This window comes from Aotus nancymaae, unplaced genomic scaffold, assembly GCF_030222135.1.
Source record: "Aotus nancymaae isolate 86718 unplaced genomic scaffold, 86718_ANA_hifiasm-v0.15.2.pri h1tg000020l, whole genome shotgun sequence".
Taxonomy (NCBI): domain Eukaryota; kingdom Metazoa; phylum Chordata; class Mammalia; order Primates; family Aotidae; genus Aotus; species Aotus nancymaae.
This window is the reverse complement of record NW_026988432.1, coordinates 69,268,915-69,294,528: the sequence shown is the minus strand read 5'-3', so window position 1 is coordinate 69,294,528 and position 25,614 is coordinate 69,268,915. Positions and strand designations below refer to the sequence as shown.

Here is a 25,614-nt window from a genome sequence, read left to right as displayed (position 1 = left end):
GCCTGTTGTTCAGTTTCCATGAATTTGTGTGGTTCTGAGTTAATTTCTGAATCCCAAGTTCTAATTTGATTGCACTGTGGTCTGAGAGACAGTTTGATTTCCGTTCTTTTGCATTTGCTGAGGAGTTATTTACTTCCAATTATGTGGTCAGTTTTAGAGTAGGTGTGATGTGGTGCTGAGAAAACTGTATATTCTGTGGACTTGAGGTGGAGAGTTCTGTAGATGTCTTTTTTTAGATTTGCTTGGTAGAGATCTGAATTGAAGCCCTGGATGTCCTTGTTAATTTCCTGTCTCATTGATCTGTCTAATACTGACAGAGGAGTGCTAAAGTCTCCCACTGTTATTGGGTGGGAGTCTAAATCTCTTTGTAGGTCATTAAGAACTTGCTTTATGTATCTGGGTACTCATGTATTAGGTGCATATATATTTTGGGTCATTAGCTCTTCTTGTTGCATTGATCCTTTTACCATTGTGTAATGCCCTTCTTTGTCTCTCTTAATCTTTGTTGGTTTAAAGGCCATCTTATCAGAGACTAGGATTGCAGCTCCTTTTTTTTTCTTTTTTTTTTTTTCTCTTCATTTGTTTGGTTAATGTTCCTCCATCCCTTTATTTTGAGCTTATGTGTGTCCTTGCAGGTGAGATTTGTTTCCTGAATACAGCACACCAATGGGTTTTGACTTTTTATCCAATTTGCCAGTCTGTATCTTTTGATTGGGGCATTTAGCCCATTTACATTTAAGGTTAATATCATGTGTGAATTTGACCCTGCCATTTTGATGCTATCTGGTTGTTTTGTCCATTAGTTAACACAGTTTCTTCATTGTGTTGTTGTTCTTTACCATTTGGTACATTTTTGGAGTGGCTAGTAACTGGTTTTTCCTTTCTATGTTTAGTGCTTCTTTCAGGCACTCTTGTAAGGCAGGCCTGATGCTGACAAAATTTCTGAGCAATTGCTTGTTCATAAAGGATTTTATTTCTCCTTCACTTATGAAGCTTAATTTGGCTGTATATAAAATTCTAGGTTGAAAGTTCTTTTCTTTAAGGATGTTGAATATTGGCCCCCACTCTCTTCTGGCTTGTAGGGTTTCTGCTGAGAGATCTGCTGTGAGTCTGATGAGCTTCCCTTTGTGGGTAACTAGACTTTTCTCTCTGGCTGCCCTCAGCATTTTTTCCTTCTTTTCAACCCTGGTGAATCTGATGATTATGTGCCTTGGGGTTGCTCTTCTTGAGGAATATCTTTGTGGTGTTTCCTGGACTTGAATGTTGGCCTGCCTTGCTTGGTTGGGAATGTTCTGGATAATATCCTGAAGAGTGTTTTCCAGCTTGGATACATTCTCTCCATCACATTCAGGTACACCTGTCAAACGTAGATTAGGTCTTTTTACATAACCCTATATTTCTTGGAGGCTTTGTTCATTTATTTTCACTATTTTTTGTCTAATCTTGCCTTCTCATTTTATTTCCTTGAGTTTATCTTCAATCTCTAATATCCTTTCTTCTGCTTGGTCAATTCAGCTATTGAAACTTGTGTGTGCTTTGCGAAGTTCTCATGTTGTGTTTTAGTTCCATCAAGTCATTTATATTCTTCTCTAAGCTGTTTATTCTCATTAGCATTTTGTCTAACCTTCTCTCAAAGTTCTTAGTTTCTTTGCATTGGGTTAGAACATGTTCTTTTAGCTCAGAGAAGTTTGTTATTATCCACCTTCTGAAGCCTGTTTCTGTTAATTCTTCAGACTCATTCTCCATCCAGCTTTGTTCCCTTGCTGTGAAGATTTGCAATCTTTTGGAGGAGGGGAGGCATTCTGGTTTTTGGTGTTTTCGTCTTTTTTTCACTGGTTCCTTCCCATCTTCTTTTATTTATCTACCTTTGGTCTTTTTAGTTGGTGATTTTCAGAAGGGTTCTCTAAGTGACGTCATTTTGGTTGATGTTGAAGTTATCTCTCTCTGTTTTTTAGTTTTCCTTCTAACAGTCAGGCCTCGCTGCTATAGGACTGCTGGAGGTGCACTCCAGTCCCTGCTTGCATGGGGATCATCTGCAGTGGCTGCAGAACAGTAAGGGTTGCTGCCAGTTTCTTCTTCTGTTATCTTCGTCCCAGAAGGGTATCCGCCAGCTGTCATCCTGAGCTCTGTTTTATGAGGTGTGTCTTTAGATATATGAGGGTCAGGGAGCTGCTTATGGAGACAATCTGTCCCTTATAGGATCTCAAGTGCTGAGCTGGGAGCTCCATTGTTCCCTTCAGAGGTGCTGGGCAGGTGTATTTAAGTCTGCTGCAGCAGAACTCATAACCACCTTGTTTTTCCTAGGTGCTCTGTTCTGGGAAGGTGGGGCTTTATTTATAAGTTCCTGATGTGCTGATACCCTGCCCGGCAAGGAGGTAGTCTAGTCACAGTCTGCCAGAAGAGGTGTTGCTGAGATGCTGTGGGCTCTGCCTCGCTGCTATGTGACCATCCTGGGTCCAGCTGTGCTTGCTGTGAAACTCTCAATCCAGAGCATTTCAGATTGCTGGTCTTTGTTGGGGTGGGACCTGCTGAGCCAGATCACCTGGCTCCCTGTTTCAGACCCATTTTTCTCAGTTGAATGGGTGGCTCTGTCTCCCAGGCATTCCAGGCACCAGTTGAAATGGCCACCCAGATTTGTGCAAGTTTTTATGCAGAGACCCTCAGTGCCGGCTGAAACAGCCATGCCAGAAACTCACGGTACTTTTCATCCTGGGAATCTCCTGGTCTGTGGGCAGTAAAAACTCCTTGGAAATGTTTTGATCACTCAACCTCTGCATTGTTCTCTCTGGGAACTGCACCCCAGAGCTGTTCCTATATGGCCATCTTGGATCTCTCCTCTTTTTTTATTTGTAAGTTGATTTATTACTGAAATGGGAAATATTTGTTATCAATTCATATCTTTCATTCCTCAACACCCATGAATCCATTTTAATAGAATCCAGATCTCTAAGAAGCAGATATAAAATATTTATTCCTGTCCAAATGTGATTATTATACTTCCAACTGTGTTGCTGCCTGTTAGTAAAGTCTATGTACATGTGGCTAGTTCATGTATGTCCAGGGTTCCAGAGCATTACATTTCCATCAGGATATAGATCCCAAGAATGCCAGAAAGCACCAAGCAGAGGATGAAACACGCAGTTATTTTCAGATCCTGCAGGTATGGAGGTGGATGCACCTCTTGGCTGGTGTTTTCAACCATGAAGTGACGGAAAGTAATGACCAGGTTGAGTAATGACCAGAAATTCAAAACATAAGCTACAACAAATTTTTCTTATATTTGCTTTTGTTGACTGTGCTGTCAGGGTTATATTAAAAACAGTATTGCTCAGACCAATGTCATGGAGCTTTAGCCCTGTTTTCTTTAAATAGTTTTCCAGTTCAAGTGTTATATTTAAGTCTTTATTTGGAGTTGATTTTTTAATATGATGTAAGTTAAGGGTCTAATTTTATTTTTCTGGTGGATATTCCATTTTTGTGACACCATTTATTGAAAAGACTGTCCCTTCCTCATTGTGTGTTTTTGGCATCTTTGTGAAAAATAAGTTGACTGTAAGCATGTGGGTTTATTTCTGAGTTTTCCATTCTGTTCAGTTATCCCATGCATCCCATTTTGATAGTGATTGCATTAAATACGTTACCTTTTGTACATTTTCTCAATATTAATTCTTCCAATTCATGAACATAGGATATCTTTTTATTTACTTGTGTTTTTAAACTGTAGTTCATTGGTATTTTATAGGTTTTTCATATACAGGCCTTTTTATCTTTTTGGTTAAATTTATACCCAAGTATTTAATCTTTTGTTGCTATTGTACTTGGGATTGTTTTCCAAAATTTCATCAGATAGTTTGTTTATTGGTACATAGAAACACTACTTACTTTTGTTAGCTTATTTTGTTATCCTTCAACTTTACGGAATTCGTGCATCAGTTATCTTCAGTGTTGGAAGAGGGGCCTGGAGGGAGGTAATTGGATCATGGGGGTGGATTTCTCCCTTGCTGTTACTTATGATGGTTCTCATGAGATCTGGCTGTTTACAAAAGTGTGTAGCACCTCCCCCTTCTTTCTCATTTCCCCCTATTTTAGCCATGTAAGATGTACTTCCTTCCTCTTTGCCTTCTACTATAATTTTAAGATCTAGCCTCCCCAGCCATGCTTAAAGCCTGCTGAACCATGAGCCAGTTAACCCTTTTTTCTTTATGAAGTACCCAGTTTGGGTATTTGTTTCTAGTAGTGCAAGAACAAACTAATATAGTTCAAAAGATAGGGAGTGGCTTAGTAAATAACGTAAAACAATATGCAATATACGCTGCATATGAGAGACTTGCTTAATGCGAAATGACATCCATGAGTGAAAGTGAAAAATGGAAAAAGTTATTTCATGCAAATGAAAACAAAAGCAGAGAGTAGAGGTGACTGTTTATCTGAGACTAAATTGATTTTAGGTCACAAACTGTAAAAAGAGACTATAAATATCATTATATAGATATAAGAGAGTCTATTCAGCCACAGGATGTAGCAATTGTAAATCTGTATGTACCCAACAACAGAGCATCTTAATATATAAAGGAAACATTAAGTGATCTGAAGGTAGACATAGACTGCAACACAATAATGCTAGAGAAATTCAGTACCCCACTTTCAACACTGGACAGATAATCCAGATGGAAAATCAATAAGGAAACATTGAGCTGCAACTACATTTTAGACTAGATGAAATTAATGAACACATGTAGGACATACCATCCAAGAGAAACAGAATACACATTCTTTTCATGTGCACATATAACATTATCCAGGATAGGTCATATTCTAGGCCATAAAACAAGTAATAAGAAATTTGACAGTGTTGAGTTTATATCAAGTGTTCTTCTGACCACAATATTATAAAGCTAGAAATTCAAAACAGAATCATAAAACATTAACAAATATGTAGAAATTAAACAATATGCTCCTGAACTACTAACAGAAACTGCATAAAGAAGAAATTAAATAAGAAATTTACAAAAGAGAGAAATGAAAATGTGTGAACAACTTCTCAATACATGTTTTATCGAGTAAAAGCAGTTCTTAAGGGGAAATTTTATAGCGATGAATGCTTACATCAATAAAAGCAAGATCTCAAATAAACAACCCAAAGTTACACCTAAAGAAACTAGAATAAAAGGTACAAACTAAGTCAAAATTTAGCAGAAAAAAAGGAAGTAACAAAGATCAGAGCAGAAATAAATTAGGACTAGAAAAAAATAGAAAATATCAATAGAACTAAGATGTGTGTAGTATTTTGAAAAGGTAAACAGAATTGATGAATGCTTGGCTAGGCTATGAAAAAAGAGAAGATTCAAATAAAATCATAAACATAAAATGGGATATTGTCATTGATAAGACAAATATAAAGGCCCATGAGACTTACTATGAACAATTATACAGGAATGTATTGGACAAACGAGATGTACATACCTTCTTACCTACCAAGATGGAATCATGAAGAAGGTGTAGGTCTTAACAGAATAACGAGATTGATTTAGTAAATAAAATTTCCCACCAAAGAAAATTTTAGGAAAAGATATCTCCACAGCTAAGCTCTACCAAATACTTAAAGGAAAACTAATCCCAATTGTTGTCAAACTCTTTCAAATATTACTGATAAATATAGATGCAAAAATCCTCAACAAAATAGTATGAGTCTGTATTCAGCAGTACATTAAAGAGGATCATTCACTATCACCAAATGGGATTTATTCCTGGATTGCAAGGATGACATAACATATTAAAACCAGTTAGTGTGATTTAACATTTTTACAGAATGAGAGACAAAAACAGCACAGTAATTCTAATTGATGCATGAAAAGCATCTGACAAAACTTAATATCATTTTATGATAAAAACTCTTAATAAATTAGGTATAATAGGAATGTTTCTGAACACAATAAGGCCCAAATATGACATGTTTACAGCTATCATTATATTCAATGGTGAAAAGTTGAAGCCTTTTCTTGTGTCTCTTGATCAGGAACAAGACAAGGATGCACAAGCAACAATAAAGTGTTACTACACACTAAAACTGACAAAAAGAAATACAGTGAAACAAAATAAGATACTAGGAGTAAATTTAATCAAGAAAGTGAAAGATATACTAAAAACTATGAAACATTACAAAAAATTGTAAATCACACTTACTGATTTTAACATGTTATATCATCCTTGCAACCAAGGAATAAATTCCACTTGGTCATAGAGAATGATCCTTTTCAATGTACTGTTGAATACAGATTCAAACTATTTTGCTGAGGATTTTTGAATCTATGTTTTTCAGTAATATTGGTTTGTAGTTTTATAGTATGATAAAAGTATTCAATGTGACAGAAACAAAGAAAAAGTTATCTCTATCTCATGCTTATGAACTGGAAGAATTAATATTGTTTAAAAGAGTGTATAGTAAAAGCAATATTACAGATTCAGTGCAATCTCTATTAAAGTTCCAATTTCACTCTGATGAAGTAGAAAAAAAATTGTAAGAAACCACAGAAACTCTAGATAGCCAGAAATCTTGACCAAAAATATTAAAGCTGAAGACATCACACTACCAGATTTCAATACAAAGCTGTAGTCATCAAAACCCCATGGCGGTAGCATCAACACAGACATACCAACTGTGCTATCTTCTGAGAGATAGCACAGAAATAAATTGATGCAGCTGCAGTTAATTAATGTTTGACAATTTTTTTTTCTTCTGTATGTGGTTATCCAGTTTTTCTAACACTGTTTGCTGAAGAGACTGCCTTTTCTCCATTGAAAATACTCCTTGTTTAATAAATGATGTTGGGAAAACTAGCTAGCCATTCGCAGAAAGCGGAAACTGGATCCTTTCCTTACACCTTATACAAAAATTAACTCCAGATGTATTAAAGGTTTAAACATAAGCCCTAACACCATAAAAACCCCAGAAGAAAACCTAGGCAATACCATTGAGGACATAGGCGTAGGCAAGGACTTCACAACTAAAACACCAAAAGCAATGGCAACAAAAGCCAAAATATAAAAGTGGGATCTAATCAAATTTAAGAGCTTCTGCACAGCAAAAGAAGCAATCATTAGTGTGAACCAGAAACCAAAAGAATGGGAAAAAATTTTGCAAGCTACCCATCTGAGAAAGGGCTAACATCCAGAATCTACAAAGACTAAAACAAATTTACAAGAAAAAACAATCCCATCAAAAAGTGGGCAAAAGATATGAACACTTTTCAAAAGAAGATGTTTATGCAGCCAGTAAACATGAAAGAATGCTCACCATCACTGGGCATTAAGAGAAATGCAAATCAAAACCACATAGAGATATCATTTAATGCCAGTTAGAATGGTGATCATTAAAAAATCTAGAGACAACAAATACTGGAGAGGATGTGGAGAAATAGGAACACTTTTACACTGTTGGTGGTAGTATATATTAGTCCAACCATCGTGGAAGACAGTGTGGTGATTCCTCAAGGATCTGGAAATAGAAATACCCCAGCAATCTCATTACTGATTATATACCCAAAGGATTATAAATCGTTCTATTATAAAGACATGTGCATATGTATGTTCATTGTGGCACTGTTTATAATAGCAAAGACCTGGAACCAACCCAAATGCCCATCAATGATAGACTGGATAAAGAAAATGTGGCACATATACACCATGAAATATTATGCAGCCATAAAAAAGGATGAGTTCATGTCCTTTGCAGGGACATGTATAAATCTGGAAACCATCATTCTCAGTAAACTGATACAAGAACAGAAAACCAAACACCACATGTTCTCACTCATAGGCAGGTGTTAAACAATGGAAACATGAGGACACAGGGAGGGGAGCATTATACAATGGGGTCTGTTGCTGGGTGGTGTCCTAGCGGAGGGATGGGTTGGTGGGGAGATTGGGAAGGGATATCATTGGGAGAAATACCTAATATAAGGGATGTTGGGATGGAGTCAGCAAACCACCATGGCAAGTGTGAATTACATTCCTCTTGTCTCAGCTACTCAGGAAGCTGAAGTAGGAGGATTGATCCTGGTAGGTTGAGTCTGCATTAAGCCTTGGTCACACCACTGCACTTTCTCCTGGGTGACACTGTCTCAAAAGGGCAAAGACCTAAATATATATTTCTCAAAGAAGACACACAAATGGCTAACATATGAAAAATTGCTCAACATCTCTAATCATGAGATAATACAAAGTAAAAACCACAATGAGATGTCACCTCATATCTGTTTGACAGCCAATTAGCAAATAGATGAAAGATAAGTTTTGGAGAAGTTGAGGGAAAAAATGGACTTGTTATCCACCATTATTGGTATCGTATATTGATATAGCCATTTTGGAAAACAAAAGTTTCCTCAGAAAACTAAAAATAGAATTGTCATGTGATCCAGTAATTCCACTACTGGGAATATACAAAAAGAAATTAAAATCAGTATATGAAAAAGGTGTATGCCTTCCCATGTTTATTGCAGTATTATTTGCAGTATCTAAGATATGAATTCAATCTAGGTGTCCAACAATAGATAAGTGGATTTTAAAATGTGGTATATATACAATCACATAACCCAAATTCAGACTATAGTACAAGGCTACAGTAACCAAAACGGCATGTTACTGGTACAAAAACAGATTTATTGATGAATGGAACAGAATAGAGAGCCCAGAAATCATGCTGCACACCTACAACAATCTGGTCTTTGACAAAATCTACAAAAACAAGCAATGGTGAAAGTATTCCCATTCAGTAAATGGTGCTGAAATAACTGGCTAGACTTATGCAAAAGATTGAAACTTGACCCCTTCCTTACATCTTATACAACAATCAGCTAAAGATGACTAAAGACTTAAATGTAAAACTTGAAACTATAAAAGCCCTCAAAGATAACTTAGGGAGTATCATTCTAGACATAGGACCTGGCAAAGATTTCATGATGAAGATGCCAAAAGCAATTGAAACAAAAACTAAAGTCAACAAATCGAACCTAATTAAACTAAAGAGCTTCCCTTTTGAACATTTGCTATGAATAGTAAAATAAACTATCAACAGGTAAACAGACAATCAACCAAATGGGAGAAAACATTTGCAAACTGTGCAGCTAACAAATGTCTATTATCCAGTATCTAAAAGAAACAAATTTACAAGCAAAAAACAGCCTCATTAAATAGTAGACAAAGGGCATAAACAGACAGTTTTCAAAAGAAGATATACATAATGCCAACAAGCATACGAAAAAATGTTGAACACCACTAATCAGTGGAGAGATGCAAATCAAAACCACAAGGAGATACCATCCCACACCAGTCAGAATGGCTATAATTCAAAAGTCAAAAAATAGCATGCTGGCAAGGCTGTGGAGCAAAAGAAATACATACATGGCTGGTGGGTATGTAAGTTAGTTCAGCTGTTGTGGAAAGCAGTTTGGCAATTTCTTAAATACAGAATTACCACTGGACCCAGCAATCCCATGATTAGGCATATACCCAAAGGAATATAAACCAGTCTACCGTAAAAGCACATTCATATGCATGTTAATGGCAGCACCCATCAATGGTAGACTGGATAAAGAAGAAAATGTGGTGCATATACCCCATGGAATACTATGTAGTCATAAAAAGAATAAAATCATGTTCTTTACAGCAACATAATGGAACTGGAGGTACTTATCCTAGTGAACTACTGCAAAAACAGAAAACCAAATACACATGTCCTCACTTACTAGTGGGAGCTAAACATTGAATACACATGAACATAAAGATGGGAATAGACATTGAGGATGACTAGACAAGGCAAGGATGGAGGGCCAGCAGAATTGAAGAACCACCTGTTGGGTACTATGCCTACTTCCTGGATGATGGGATTGTTGGGACCGCTAACCTCAGTGTTATGTAATTTAACCCATGTGACAAGCCTGCATGTGTTTATTTTAATCTGTAATAAAAGTTGAAATTATAAATAAAATTTTTAAATGACAGCACCATTTTACATTCCCAAAAGCATTGGATGAGAGTTTCTCTCCAAATTTTTGCCAGTATTTGGTGGTGTCAGTATTTGGGATTTTGGTCATTCTAATAGTGTGCAGTGGCATGTCATTGTTACATTTCCCTGAGGAAGTATTTTGTGTAGCATCATTACATATGCTTATTTTTCATTTGTATATTTTATTTGATGATGTGCCTGTTAAATGTATTTAGCTCCATTTTTAGACAAGGTCTTGCTCCATCACCCAGGTTGGAGTGCAGCAGCACGATCTTGGATCACTGCAACCTCCACCTCCCAGGTTCAAGTGATTTTCCTGCCTTAGCCTCCCAAATAACTTGGATCACAGGTGTGCACCACCATGCCCAGCTAATTTTTGTATTTTTAGTAGAGACAGGGTTCCTGTCATATTGGCCAGGCTGGTCTCAAATTCCTTACCTCAAGTTATCCACCAGCCTCACCCTCCCAAAATGCTGGGATTGCAGATGTGAGCCACCACTTCTGCCCGTTAGCTCATTTTTTAATTAAGTTGTTTCTTAATGTTTAGTTTTAAGAATATTAATATATTTCTGTGAAAGCCCTTAATCAGATAGGTTTTGGCAAATATTTTCTTCCAGTCTGTGGTTTGTTTTTCTTTTTTTTTTTAGTGTCTTCCCCCGGGGGGGAAAAAAATTACATTTTCAGCAAATCTAGCTCATCGATTACTTCTTTTATGAACTGCAACTCTCGTTTTTTCTAAAGGTCATCATCAAACCCAGTAATCTGTTTTCTCCTGTGTCATGTTCTGTAAGTTTTATCATTTTCTGTTACACTTTTAGGTCTTTATTTTGAGTTAATTTCGGTTAAGATGTAAGGTTTGTGATTTATTATTATTATTATTTTTTGCATGTGGATGTTCAGTTTTTCCAGCACCCCTTCCTGAAAAAAAAATATTTGTTTCACCATCATGTTTCCTTTATTTCCTTTTCAAAGATAAACTGAGTATATGTGTTTATTTCTGAACTTTATCCTGTTTCACCAATATGTTTGTCTATTTTTTCATCAATACCACACTCTTGATTAACGTAGCTCTATAGTAAGTGTTGAAGTTGATTAGTCTGTCCTCCAATTTTGTTCTTCAAAATTGTGTTTTGCTATTGAAGGTCTCTTGCCTAGTTATATAAACTTTAGAGCTAGTTTGTCTATATTCTCGAACTTATTTGCTTCCATTTTGATTGGAATTGCATTGAATCTGTGTATTAGGAAAAACCGGCATCTTAACAATACTGAGTCTTTCTGTTTATGAATATGGTATATCTCTTCATTTGTTTAGTTCCTTGATTTCTTTCATCAGATGTAGACATTTCTAGGATTAGAGAGGTCCCTCTTCCTTGAGCAAAGGACAGTAATAAATGCCACAGTTTGCAGCCAACAAGTCACCTCTAAGAGGCAGATGTCTGACCACACTCAGGAGGTCAGAGAATGATAAAGATGTCCCAGGAAAATCAAGAAATTGAGGAATCAATAATTGTGTCTGAATAACACTTTTTCATTTCCCCAGGGCAGCTGTCATTTCAGCAAATACCTATCAGCTTGTGCCAAGCATGCTGACACTTTTGGCTTTCCTTAGCCCTGCTACTAGTTCTTAGTTTTGGCTGTGTGCTTCTTAAGTTAGTTAGAAAGTTCTTTATTCCTACAGTGAGATAACATTTTTCACAAATATTTATTTAAAATATTTTTCAAGTGGTATTTTAGATAGAAGGGGTACATATGCAGGTTTACATTGTGTCTTTTTGGTAAAATGTTGTATTTTCTTTTGGGTATGTACCCAGTAATGGGAATTTTTATCTTTTATTATGTTTGTTTTTTTTTAGATGGAGACTTGCTCTATCTCCCAGGCTAGAGTGCAGTGGCATGATCTCTGCTCACTGCAACCTCCTCTGGGTTCAAGCAATTCTCCTGTCTCTGTCTCTGAGTAGCTAGGATTACAGGTCCCCTCCACAGTGCCCAGCAAATATTTGTGTTTATACTAGAGACAGGGTTTTCCCATGTTGGCTAGGCTGGTCTTGAACTCCTGACCACAGGTGATCCACCTGCCTTGGCCTCCCAAAGTGTTGGGATTACAGGTGTGAGCCACCATACCCAGCACCAGTAAGGGGATTACTGAGTCAAATGGTACTTGTTTTAAGTTCTTTGAGAAATCAACCGCTTTGCACACTGGCTGAACTAATTTAAATTCCCACCAACTCTGTATGTGTTCCCTTTTCCATCCAGCCTCACCAGCGTCTATTAACAAACACTTTTATTCCAGCCATGGAACATCTGTTAGTGTTTGTTTGTTTTTTAGCACATGCTCTGAAGACTTTCTGTTTCACAACCAATGATGATTATTCTTTCCAAATGTATTTTTTCTTCTTCTAAAGGGACATGGAACTTTGTGCCTGTGTTAGTTTGGGGTATACATTGAGAGCATAACACCTTGGAGTGGCCCATCCCAGTATCTCTGAATGCTTCATTTAGACTCTCTTCACCTGCAGACCTAGTAAGGAAAAAAGCCCCCAGATAGTCCTGCACCAGGCAAGTCACCAACTACAGAATTACTACAATAATATCTGACTGGTTCTATAATTCACAAACATAGACATGGGTCACTTGCAGGTAATAAAGTTTTAGTAATGGCAGTGACATCTCAGCTCACCAGGAAGCATATTATGGGCTCTGAAAACAGGTTACAATGAGTATTAAGTCAGTAGGAATCACATTCATTAGATTTTAGCTAAAAATATTCTTGCAGGAAGGCAAAGCATTCTTCCTGCACATGTAGAAATATCAGACCTGCAGGGAGCAAACACAGTGAGAGACAAAATCTGTGCTGCATGTCTGTGAGCTTCAGTCCCCAGGGAGACACACTGAGCTTGCATGGCTTCTTTCACCACTGCTGCATTTGTTGTACAGTGTATTTCATATTAGTCCACTATTGAATTTTACGTTCCAGTGGTCTCTCACTCTGTTTATGAATTAACACAACACAATTTTAATCTCAAAGTCTACAATATTTTATGAGAGAATTTACTCTTTTCAGACTTTTCATGGACATTTTTATTTGTTTATTCTTCTTTAGAGTAAACTTTCTATCTCTAGAATACAAACAGATGATAGCTATGTTGGAGTTAAAATCTATTTATTAAAGTATTTTTTATTTCTTGGCCAGGCATGGTGGTTCATGTCTGTAATCCCAGTACTTTGGGAGGCTGAGGCAGGTGGATTACTCGAATTCAGGAGTTTGAGACCAGCCTGCCTGGACAACATGGCAAAATCCTGGCTCTACAAAAAATAAAAAAGCCAGGCATGGTGGCGCACAACTGTGATCCCAGCTACTTGGGGAGCTGAGGTAGGAGGATCACTTGAACCCAAGAGGTGGAGGTTACAGTGAGCTGAGATTGTGCCACTGCACTTCATCCTGGATGAGACGGGGAGACCCTGTCTCAAAAAAAAAAAGTATTTTTGATTTCTTAATAATGTTGACTCTTCCTGTCTAATCATGTAACTTCGTGACTTTTCATTTTACAAATCTATTTTTGTGTTTAAAAATATTTTCTGCTAATTTCTTAATGATTACATTATTTAAAATATAATTTTCTGTGACATTTTGACATCTGTTTTGCATTTATGAACATGAGCACATGACATTCTCATTAATTCAATTAATGTAATTTATTGTATTATAGAATTTCCTGAGAATGAATCTCACTTGCCTTTCTGGCATAAAGGGCACTTAATAATGCTATAATATTTTAATGTGTTAACACAATTGTTTCTAATATGTAAAAATATTACTTTCATATTCATACCTTTTAATTCTTTGTGATATTCTATTGCCCATGCAAACAGTTCTTATATCAATTTATCCTTCCTAAAAATGATTGGAAGAATAATTATAGCTTTTAAAAATTTTAGAATATATTGGTATATTCATTAGTACATGAGTAGAATTTTCTTCTGGAATCCATAAAATCAGTACATTTTTATGGATAGGAGGGGTCGTTAGTGAATGTTCTGTTTCTTCTATAAATATTTAGTTTAGAATCTCTGTCTCTATGGGGTAAATGTTGATAAAATATATGTTCCTAGAATACATATTATCTACATTTAAATATTAATTTGCATTGAATTGTATAATTTGTTTTCTATTTATTCTTTATATTAATGTTTGGCTTTAAGTTCTTCTCTGCAGTGTAAACTGTTGACATCTCCTTCTCAAGCTCTTTGTGTGATCCCATCTGTTTAAAGAACAGTTTGGCTCCATAGTTTGGAGATTAGCTGAAAATTAGATTTTCAGCAGATGTATAACCCAGGGAAGCACAGAATTCAGTAAGACACACATGCTTTGCTTCAGTCTCTCATGTCTCAGACTCATCACTTCCTGCTCCCTTCCTTCCTTCCGGAGCCCATTTTTTTCCAGATATTGTGGAAATTTTTCACCTCTCCCAAATATTTTTATGTCTCTGGAGATGCACATTAGAACATTGTCATTGTTTTTGGTAATTGGTTTTCTGAAAATAACTTTAACTCTTCAAATATGTACTCCCATTCTATCTACAGGTGAAGTGATAATTGTAGTTTTCTGGGGAAGTGAAGTCACAGGATCACAAACCCACATCTCAGACCTCCTTCCTACACACTCACTGGCTGTAGTGACTACAAACCAGAGCCCATTCTCCCATTAGTAGAAGGAAATCAGGTGAGTAGTTTATATTTCAATCTGTGAGGCCAGGTCTGCAAGGAAAAGGAAGTATGTGGATCAGTAAACAGAGTAAGTACTGTTTTCTGGAAAAGAGAGTTTTCTGGGCTACAAGCTGACCAGCATCAAAGCCATGCAGGAAAATAGAAATAATTACTGAACCATGAGCTTAACTTGTATAGAAGTAAAGGATGTCCAAGACCATAAGCCAATCCGTAAGTGCTCCTAAATTAATTTTGTGTAATTCTCACTGTTGATCATTGTCAGATTGAGATGTATAAAGCCATAACATCTGTCTTCTTAAAGTTCTCTAGTATAATTTGGAAATTAATCTGCTAGATGTTCTATCTTTCCTACAAGTGTCAGAACATTTCTAGGATTAGTAGAGGTATTTCTACAATACCTCACAATGCCAGTAATAATGTATAGGATGTATCCAGTTGATTTACCCTATTCTATTCAGAAATAGTAAATATGTATAGGTTTCATACCTACTTGGTGTATATTTTGTATTTAGTGGAGACAGTGATCTAGTGATGACAGAGAACAGTTGACATTTGCAAATTATGATTAGACTTTTTGGTATTAGAAAAATCAAAGAAAGGTAATTTGATTACCTTAAGTTTTTGCATCAGCAGTTTTCAGAATTGCCGTATATTGTGATACTTTTAGTAGTTTCAAAAAAGTTCGAATTGTATTTCCAAGCTCAATACTTACTTGGTACTATATAACTTAATTAAATTAACAAATATTTCTGCCAGTTTTCCTTTTGCATAATAGACATATTTAACACTTTTAACAATTTTGACATTGAAATAATTTTGACATTTTTGCACTCATCAATGTGATTTTCTTTATAATTAATAGTAACTCAGTTTTAATTCTGCAATATTTTATCTCATTTATGTTTCATATCTGCAGCGCGTTGGACACAGTCATTTCACTGTGTGCTCCTTGGTTAACATTTAAAAAGTGCCTCCTATTTTAATTTCAATATGAAAGCATTTGTGCATTCAGTAAATTCCATTTGGTATAGTATAATTATTCTTTTAGAATTATATCAAAATTAAGGCATCTTCTTCTACTTGGATCTCTGAATCATTATAGATGATTTTTGCCTATAAATTAAGCATTTAGTTTTAAATGAGATATTATTATTTTATTTTTAAGTACAATTATTCTTTAAAACTCTGACAAAATATTTAAATAGACATTAAAAACTGCAGAGTATTAGAAAAGCTTAATTATATCTGAGTTTGTGACACATAGTGGTTATATACATTGTCAATTCCAGATTTTGCCTCATATAAGCAAGGGACTTTAGCTGTCATTCAGTATTCCTGTGCCTATAATATCTGAAGTGCTAGGGGCCTTGCTTTGTCTCTTTTCAGTCCTCAGAGCTATAGAGCACACACAGTTATGTTCAGGCATCTCCAGACTGACATAGCATTGGTCCTAAAATACCTGAGGCCTCTTTTACAACCTTTATTTCTGTTACATTATCTTTTGCATTTTAAACTTCCTCTCCAGGTCTCCTTTGCAGGAAAATCACTATTTTCGACTTATTGCCACAGCTTAGGCACTTTTTTAAAAAATGGTGAGAACACCATCTCTATTAAAAAAAAAAAAATGTGACCCTGCTTCCTTCCAAATAGGCAATGTAATTATTGAGTTAGGAGATTATATTTGGCAGGGCTCATGCCTGTAATCCCAGCACTTTGGGAAGCCAAAGTGGGCGGATCACCTGAGGCTGGAAGTTTGAGACCAGCCTGACCAACACAGTGAAACCCTGTCTCTACTAAAAATACAAAAATGTATTTTTTTTTTTTTTTTACATTTCTGGTGTGCAACTGTAATACCAGCTACTGGGGAGTCTGAGGTAGGAGAATCACTTGAACCTGGAGGCAGAGATTGCAGTGAGCTGTGATGGTGCCACTGCACTCCAGCCTGGGCAACAGAGCAAGACTCCATCTAAAAAATAAAAATGAAATAAAAAAAAAAGAAACTTGGCTACTGAGAAGTAAAATAAACTCCAAGTTGGGCTTTACACTTGGAGAGGAGCCACTGGAGCAAGCTCCAGACATGGAATCTGCAGAAATCTCAGCAAGGTACCTTAACCTTTCCTCGGTGGATGCCAGGAGCCCTGACTCATCCTCATGGGGGTGTCTGGCCCTCGGAAAATTCCTTTATCTCATTGTCTGTAAACCTTCCAAATTTTGTGAGAAAACCATTTTTCAGTAACCCAAAAGATCAACCTCATACTTGCTGTATTCTTTGCAAAAGTCAAATTTATGTTTGTAAACAAAGCTACGATAAGGATCTCACACAGATCTCTGTGATAACTGCACAGGAAGCTGGCTTTCTAGTGAAATTTGACTTTGGAAGTAGTGATCTCTGGATTATACACCATTTACCATGGAAATATTAAACAGAGATCCTTTTCCTCTAGTCTCAGCCTGCCAAGCGTTCACACCCCTCATCAGTCATTTGTACTCCTTCCTGTAGAAGGGAAGCTCCAGTGGTTATTTTTCTTGCTGGTTTTGGAGACCTCCCTTCCTGCCCACACTCTTGAGTGTTTCATGGTGTCTTATTTCTCTTTAGCAGCAAAGACCCCACAGCTGGGTGGTCATTGAAGGACCACAATTTCATCAGGAATGAACCTCAGTGGTGGCAGGAACAGCAGGGTTGTTTTATTAGGTGCTTGGATTGCCACAGATCGCTGAGGCATGAAAGTTAGTACAAAAACCAAAATGAAACCAAAAGCTTGCCATCATCCTTCATTGAGAGACTGTAAACTGGCTTCAGTCGGATATTGTCTCTGGAGAAAAACATGGAGAAGTCAGATAGATTTGTAATTCCCCCATTAGCTGCTCTGACATCTGCTCGGAGGAGCAGTGTATATGCCTGGTAGTTTCCCATGAGTTCAGTCCAGCACTGAGACCCTGTAGGCTGTAGGGCAGCAAAGAATGACGTCTCTGGACCAAACGTGGCCTGCCACTTGGTTTTTTTTTTTTTTTGGGTTTTTTTTAAACTTATTTTTTTTCTAGAACAGTTTAGGTTCACAGCAAAATTGAGAGGAAGTTATGGCGATATCCCATATACTCCCTTCCCCCTCCCCACAATGCACAGCGTTGGTATATTCGCTATAATTGATGAATATGCAATGACACATTATTATTACCCAAAGTCCGTAGTTTAGATTAGGGTTCACTCCTGGTGCTGCACATTCATTGTTTTGGACAAATGTATAACGACATGAATCCAGCATTATAGTATCACACAGAGTAGTTTTACTGTTAAAATAATCTGCGCTCCACCTATTTATCCATTTTTGCTCCTCATCACCCCAAAACAACCCCCGACCACTGATCTTTTTACTGTCTCCGTAATATTGCCTTTTCCAAAGTGTTATATAGTTGAGATTACACTGAATATAGCCTTTTCAGACTGGATTATTTCACTAAGTAATATGCATAGGTCTCCTCTATATCTTTTAATGGCTTGATACATTTCTCTTTAGCACTGAAGCTAAATAATATCACATTGTGTGAATGTGCCACAGTTTATCTATTCACCTACTGAAGGACATCTTGGTTGCTTCCATGTTTTGGCAATTATAAATAAAGCTACTATAAACAACCTTGTGCAAGTTTTTGTAGGGACATTAATTTTCAATTCATTTGGGTGCATAACAAGGACTATGATTGCTGTATTACATGGTAAGTGTAGGTTTAGTTTGATAAGAATCCACCAAACGGATTTCCAAAATGGCTGTACTGTTTTGCATTTCCACTAGCAATGAATGAGAGTTCTTGTGTTTCACATCCTTGTCAGCACTTGGTGTTGTCAGTGTTCTGGATTTTGACCATTGTAATAGGTGTATAGTAGTATCTTGTGGTTTTAATTTGCATTTCCCTAATGATATATGATGTGGAACATCTTTTCACATGCTTATTTGCCATCTGTATTCCTTCTTTACTGAAGATATATTTAATCTGATATATTGAGTTCACCCATCAAATGAAGATGTATTTCATTTGAAGATACATTTCTTCATTTGGTGAAAAAATTTTATGGTGGGTTCTGATGTAAATAGTATTGTGTTTTTAATTTCAAATTACACTTGTTTATTACTGGTACTTGATATTAATTTGTATATTAACCTGGTATCCTGCAGCCTTGCTATTTCACTTCTTAGTTACAGGAGTTTTAATTTTTATTCTTTCAGATTTTTTACCTAGACTGTCATGTCTCTGTGAACAAAAATAGATAGCTATATTTCTTCCTTCCCAATCTGCACTTTTCTTTCCTTTCTTGTGTTATTGCATTAGCTAGGACTTCCAGTATGATGTTGGAAAGGAGTGGTGAGAGAGATATCCTTGCCTTGTTTCTGATCTTAGAGGGAAAGCTTCTGGTTTTGTTAATTATATTATTAAATATGATGTTAGCTGTAGGTTTTTTATAGTTATCCTTTTTAAATTGAGGAAATTCCTCTCTATTCTTAGTTTACTCAGAGGTTTTTAAAAAATCATGGGTGTTGAATTTTTTCTAATGCTCTTTCTGTATCTATTGATAGAATCATGTGATTTTCTTCTTTAGTCCAATGTAATGTATTATGTTAATTGATTTTTGAATATTGATCAAGTCTTGTATATCTGGAATAAAACCCACTTCTTGGTTATATATAATTTGTAATGCATTGTGGGAATTCAGTTTGTTTATAGTTTGTTGATGATTTCTTTCATGATTGATGCTCATGAAGGGTCTGTGTGAGGTTTTTTGTTTTTTTTTTCCCCCTTTTAAGGTCTTGTTCTGGTATTGGTGTTAGGATAATACTGGCCTCATAGAATCAGTTGGGAAGAATTTCCTACGCTTTGATCTCCTAAAAGAGACTGTAGACAATTGGTATAATTTTTTCCTTAAATGTTTGGTGTAAGTTACCAAAATCAAACATTTTATGTGGTTTCTCTCTCAGTATATTAGTCACACTTTTGTTTTTTTTTTTGAGACAGAGTCTTGCTCTGTCACCCAGGGTGGAGTGTAGTGTGGCACGATCTCAGCTCACTACAACCTCTGTTTCTTGGGTTCAAGCTATTTTCCTGCCTCAGCCTCCCGAATAGCTGGGAGTACAGGCATGCACTACCATGCCCAGCTAATTCTTGTATTTTCAGTAGAGACGGGGTTTCATCATGTTGGCCAGGCTGATCTTAAACTCCTGACCTTATGATCCACCCACCTCGGCCTCCCAAAGTATTGGGATTGCAGGTATGAAATACCACACCTAGGCTGGTTACTCTTTTTTTATGGTTGCCCTAGAGTTTGCAATATACATTTGTAACTATTCCAAGTCCATTTTCAAATAACTCTATATTGCTTCACAGGTAGTCTGAGTTCTTTATAATAACAAAATAATTCTAATTTCTTTTTCTTATCCTTGTATTATTGCTGGCATTCATTTTACTTATATATAAACATATATATAATATATGATATTAACATATATTACATAATTTAATACATCATTGCTATTATTTTGAACAATGGTATGTTAGAAAAATTAAGAGTAAGAAAAGTAAGTTTTCATTTTATCTTCTCTTCTTCCTTTTTTGATGCTGTTCCTTTCTGTGCGAAGATCCAAGTTTCGGAGCTATATTATTTTCTTTCTCTTGAAATAATTTCTTTTAACCTTTCTTACAAGGCAGGTCTACTGGCAACAAATTCCCTCAATTTTTGTTCGTTTGTTTGAGAAACTTCTTGTTTCTTCTTTACTTTTGAAGGATAACTTCACATAGTACAGAATTCTAGGTTGTTAGTTTTCTCATTTTTTTTAATGCTTTAAATATTTTATACTACTTTCTTCTTGTATATGTGATTTCTGAGGAGAAGTAGGATATGCTATTTTTTTTTTTTTATTTCTCTATAGGTAAGATTTTTTCTCCTCCTGCCTCTTTCAGGATTTTTTTTTTTAAATCTTTGATTTTATGTTATTTGAAAATGATATGCTCAGTTGTAGTTTTTTGGCATTTACCCTGCTTTGCTTCCCTGAGTTTTCTGGATCTGTGGTGTGATGTCTGACATTAATTTTGGGAAGATTCTCAGGCATTATTGTTCCAAATATTCTTCTTTTTGGCCATACACAGTGACTCACACCTGTAATCCTAGTGCTTTGGGAGGCTGAGGCAGGCGGATCACCTGAGGTCAGGAGTTCAAGACCAGCCTGGCCAACATGGTGAATCCCCGTCTCTACTAAAATAAAAATTAGCCGAGAATGATGGTATGTGCCTGTAATCCCAGCTACTCAGGAGGCTGAGATGGGAGAATTGCTTAAACCTGGGAGACAGTGGTTGCAGTGAGCCAAGATCACACCACTGCACTCCAGCCTAGGTGGCTAAGTGAGACTCCATCTAAAAAAGAAAAAAAATTCTGTTTTCTCTCTCTCTTTTCTCTTGGTATTTCCATTACATGTATGTTACACCTGTTGTAGTTGTCCCACAGTATTTGGATATTCTGTTCTGTTGTTTTGTTTTGTTTTGTTTTTGTCTTTGTTCTCTTTGCTTTTCAGTTTTGAAGATTTCTATTGATATATTCTCAAGCTCAGAAATTCTTCCCACATCCATTTCCAGTCTACTAATAAGTTCATCAAAGGCATTCTTTACTTCTAGTACAGTAATTTTAATCTCTAGCTTTCTTTTTTGTTGTTGTTGTTTTTTCTTTCTTAGGATCTGTTCTTCTGTTGCCCATCTGTTCTTGCTCTTTATTATTAATTAGAGCCCTTATTAGCATATTAATCATTGTTATTTTAAATTTTCAGTCTGGTAATTCCAACATCTCCACCATGTCTGGTTCTGATGCTTGCTCTGTCTTTCAAATTGTGTTTTTTGCTTTTCAATATTCCTTGTAGTTTTTTTTTTTTTTTTTTTTTTTTTTTTTTTTTGCATAGCCAGATGAACTGCTCCAAATAGGCCTTTAGTGATGTGATAGTAAGGTGGGAAGGGAAGGGAAGCTTTCTAGAGTCCTGTACTTATGTCTCAGTCTTTTAATGTACACATGCCTCTGGATGTGAGCTTCACACATGCCCCTAATTTACTCCCTGACCCCCACACACACCTTAGGTAAGACAGGTAAGCTAGAGTGGGCTGGAGTTGGGCATTTCCTTTTTATCAGGTTCTTTAGGTTCTGATAAAACCCCAACAGATTAGGGCAGACCTTATTAAGAACAAAGTGCTCTTCTGTATTTTAAAATGGTTCTTTGTCTCTTCTCCTTGCCAGAAGCATGAAGATATTTTCCTTCAATTTTTATTGTAAGAACCTGACCAAACTCCTAGAGATAAAACTCGCAAAAGTGTGAAGACCCCTCTGCCAGCCCCCATGACTGGATCTTCCTAGAGTTTTAGCTCTTAGACTTGTCCACAATGAACCTCCAGCAATTCGTAAAGTACAGTTCAGGTTTTCCTGCCCAACAGTGATTTCTATCATGGATTCTGTGTAGGAGTCTGTGCTCCAGGAATCCAGGACTCTCTGAGTTCACCTGTCCTTCCAGTCTTGTGGGCAGTGGTTTACTGTGTCCTGATATCTCTTATGGACCCAGAAAGAGCTGTCAATTTTTCAGACTGTGCTGATTTGTATTAATTGTTAGGAGGAAGTAGCAACTTCCAAGCTCCTTACAGTCAGAACCAGAAACCACATTTGCGACTTATGTTTTAAAGTAACGTTTTATTGGAACACAGCCACAGTCATTATTGTAAGTGCTGTCTATTGCTGTTTTGTGTTACAATTGCAGAGTTAAATAGTCATAACAGAAACAGTATGGCCTGCAAAGCCAAAAACATTCACTATATACCACTTAAAAGAAAAAGTTTGCTAGTCTAGTGAAGGGAATAAGATAATACTTGAATAATAATATTCAAGGGAATAATTATTGAAGGGAATAATACTAATACTTGAATAATTAGCTAGCAATGCAAGGAAGTCAAAGAACCAAATGCAATTAATAGTGTTCTTTTTTTTTGCCAAGTGGTATTCTATTGTACAGATAGACGGAAATTTCTTTATTCATTTACCAGTTCATGGATATTGGGTTGTTTCCAGTTAAGGCTACTGTGAATATTCACTTTAAAGTCTTGAATATGTATCATTATTTCTTTAGGGTAGATATCACACCTAGCAGATGCTAAACTTTATCAGAAATTGTCAAACTGTTTTTCAAAGTAGCAGTATCATTTTGAATACCCATAAGTATTATATGAAAGTTCCATTGACTTCCACATTTCTGCCAGCATTTGCTATTGTGCTTTAAAATATTAGCTGTTCTAGAATAGAGAACCCAGAAATAAAGCCAAATACTTGCAGCCAACTGACCTTTGACAAAGCAAACAAAAACAACATGTGGAAAGGACACCCTATTCCACCAATGTTGTGGGGATAATTGGCAAGTCACAAGTAGAAGAATGAAACTGGACCCTCATCTCTCACCTTATACAAAAACCAACACAAGATGGATTAAAGACTTAAATCTAAGACCTGAAACCATAAAAATTCTAGAAGATAACATCGAAAAAACTCTTCTAGACCTTGGCTTAGGCAAAAACTTCATTACCAAGAATCCAAAAGCAAATGCAACAAAAACAAAGATAAATAGATAAGACTTAATTAAACTAAAAAGCTTCTGACCAGCAAAAGGAAACAATCAACAGAGTAAACAGACAACCCACAGAGTGGGAGAAAATCTTCACAATCTATACATCAGACAAAAAAACTAATGTCCAGAATCTGCTAGAATCTCCAACAAATCACAAGAAAAAACCTAAATAGTCCCATCAGAATGTGGGCTAAGAACATGAATAGACAATTCTCAAAAGAAGATATACGAATGGCCAGCAAACATATGAAAAAATGCTCAACATCACTAATGATCAGATAAATGCAAATCAAAACCACAGTGCAATATGCCCTTACTCTTGCAAGAATAGCTATAATCAAAAAATAAAGAAATAATAGATGTTGGTGTGGTGTGGATCTGGTAAAAAGGGAACACTTTTACACTGCTGGTGGGAATGTGAACTAGTACAACCACTATGAAAAACAGTGTGACAATTCCTTAAAGAAATGAAAGTAGGTCTACTATTTGATCCAGCAATCCCTCTACTGGATATCTACTCAGAGGAAAATAAGCCATTATACAAAAAAGATACTTGGACACACATGTTTTTAGCAGCACAATTTAAAATTGCAAACATATCCAGCCCAAATGCCCATCAACCAATGAGTGGCTAAAGAAAATATAATATATATATATATATATATGTATATTCAAATATGTATATAATATAAATAATATATATGAAATGTAATATATACAGAATATTAAATATACACATATGTGTATATGTTTATATGTATATATAATAATTATATTTAGAATATGATATATTATGTATTATATTTTTATAATTTACATATATTTATATCTAATATGTAATATATACCATATATATTCTAAATATAATTATTATATATACATATAAACATATATACACATATATATATATTAAATATATATATTTATAAATATTTTAAAATGTAATATATATTACATTATATATTTATATTTAAATATGTATTTATATATTATATTATAAAATGTATTTCATATTTATGCATGTAATATATAAAATATATGTAATATACAAAATATGTTACATATATTTTATATGTCATATATAAAATATATTGCATATATTTGATAATGTCATATAAATATATATTTAAATATGAATATATAATGTAATACATAATAATATAAATATACATGTATTTCTGTAATATATGTGTATATATTATATTACATTATAAAATATATACATTATATTTTTATATTATAAATATATAATGTATATATAATACAGTGTATTATATATTTGCATATTATATATTTATAATATATTTACATATATATTTATATAATATATAAATATGTAATATATAAAATATATATGTTTCTATAATGTAATATATATGCATGTATATGTAATATATGCATGTATATATATTATATTACATTACAATGTATAAATATATAAATGCATTATATAATGTAATATATACACATATTACATATATAAATATATTACATAAATGTATGTAATATATATGTATATACATTATAATGTTATATAAATATATAACATATATATACACACACATATACACACAAACAGCATAGAATACTGTTCAGCCATGAAAAGCAATGAAATAATGGCATTTGCAGCAACCTAGATGGAATTGAAGATCATTATTCTAAGTTAAATAACTCAGGAATGGAATACCAAATATTGTATGTTCTCACTCAGAAGTAGGAGATAAGTTATGAAAATGAAAAGGCTTGAGAATTTTACAATGGATTTTGGGGACTCAAGGGAAAAGGTGAGAGTAGTGGTAATCAAAGACTACATATTAGGTACAGTCTACACTGCTTGGGTGATGGGAGCACCAAAATCTCAGAAATCACCACTAAAGTACTTATTCATGTAACCAAACACCACCTGCTGGCCCAAAAACCTATTGAAATAAAGATAAATAAATAAAAAAAAGTAAAGTTTAGCTATTCTAGTGGGTGTGAAGTTGTGGCAGTTTAATGTGGTAGTCTCAATGTACATTTTTCTTGATGATTGGAGACATTGAACATCTTTCATGTGCTTATTGGGTACTCATTTATTATTGCAAAGTATCTTCAGATCTTTTTCTCATTTAAAAAATTGAGATGTTTTAATTACATATTTTGAATGTAAGTCCTGTGTCAGTTACTGATTTTGCTAATATTTTCTCCTAGTTTGTGGCTTATCTTTTTGTTTTCTTAAAGTTTTTTAATTTTGATAATGTCCAAATTGTCTTT

General features: G+C 35.2%; 1 long non-coding RNA gene across 1 annotated transcript in view; it reads left to right on the top strand.

The window, feature by feature from the left end:
• LOC110567613 (uncharacterized) overlaps window positions 1-25,614 on the top strand; it is a 53,461-nt gene that overhangs the window by 4,583 nt on the left and 23,264 nt on the right. The window contains exons 2-4 of the long non-coding RNA XR_010343651.1: window positions 12,406-12,559; window positions 13,194-13,373; window positions 14,585-14,723. This is a non-coding gene — a long non-coding RNA (uncharacterized LOC110567613). The remainder of the gene's footprint in view (window positions 1-12,405; window positions 12,560-13,193; window positions 13,374-14,584; window positions 14,724-25,614) is intronic.